Raw genomic sequence first — 1429 nt, 5'->3', positions numbered from 1 at the left:
GGCGCCATCTTAATACTTGATTGAAAACTATTGTTGTAAGCAAATTCAATCAAAGGTAAATACCGCTCCCATGAACCATCGAACTCGAGGATGCAACATCTCAACATATCCTCAAGTATCTCGAATTATCCGCCGGATTGACCATCGGTTTGTGGATGAAAAGCGGTGCTAAAATGCGCTTGGTACCCAAAGCTTCTTGCAATTTCTTCCAAAATCACGAGGTGAATCTCGGATCTCTATCCGACACAATGTAAATCGGTACCCGTGTAATCTCACAACTGAGAAACATACAATTCAATGAGTTTATCCAATGGAAAATCCAGACGACGGGATAAAGTGAGCCGACTTAGTCACCTATCAACAACAACCCAAATCGCATCCTTCTTACTTGTCGACAATGGCGGTCCGACACAAAGTCCATTGTGACTCGATCCCATTTCCACTCGGGTATCTTGATTGGTCAAGTAATCCTCAAGGCACTTGATGTTCCGCTTTCACTTGTTGACATATTAAACATCTCAAACAAAGTCGGAGATGTCTCGCTTCATACCATGCCACCAAAACCGACGCGTTTCAAATCGTTGTACATCTTCGACTTCGGGTGAATTGACATTCGGCTACAATGGGCTTCGCTCGAATCATCGAAATGAGTTCAATTCCTTGGAACACACAAACGACTTCGAACCTCAAACAATCATCATCATCAATTTGAAACTCCGATTCCTTGTTCGAACACACTCAATTGTTTTGCAACCGATTCATCATCGACTTTTCGGGCTTCACGAATTTGATGAATCAATAATGGTTTGGCTTTTAATTCGCTACTAACACATTTTCGGGTAGAATGCATAAGTGTACATTCATCGCTCGCAGTTTAACAAGTGATTTCCGCTTAAGGCGTCCGCAACCACATTAGCCTTTCCGGTGATAATCAATGACAAGCTCATAATCTTTTAACAACTCGAGCCAACGCCTTTGTCGCAGATTTAAGTCTCTTTGAGTCATCAAATATTTGAGACTTTTGTGATCCGAATACACATGGCACTTCTCACCAAATAAGTAATGTCGCCATATCTTTAAGGCGAATACGATGGCGACCAATTCAAGATCATGGGTCGGATAATTTTTCTCATGTGGCTTTAATTGTCTCGACGATAGGCCACAACTCGACCTTCTTGCATCAATACGCAACCTAACCCAAGTAGGGAGGCGTCACTATAGATGACAAACTCTTTGCCGATTCGGCTGCACTAATACTAGAGCTTAGTCAAATGAGTTTTCAATTGATCGAAACTTTTCGACACTTTTCCGTCCATTCAAACTTGACCTCTTTTCAAGCGGTTTCTTCATGGGTGTGGCTATCATCGAGAATCCTTTTACAAACCGTCGGTAGTAACCGCAAGTCCCAAAAGCTCGAACCTCAAGAATA

The sequence above is a fragment of the Gossypium arboreum genome, chromosome 3 (genome assembly GCF_025698485.1).
Source record: "Gossypium arboreum isolate Shixiya-1 chromosome 3, ASM2569848v2, whole genome shotgun sequence".
Lineage (NCBI taxonomy): Eukaryota > Viridiplantae > Streptophyta > Magnoliopsida > Malvales > Malvaceae > Gossypium > Gossypium arboreum.
This window is presented reverse-complemented; position numbering follows the sequence as displayed.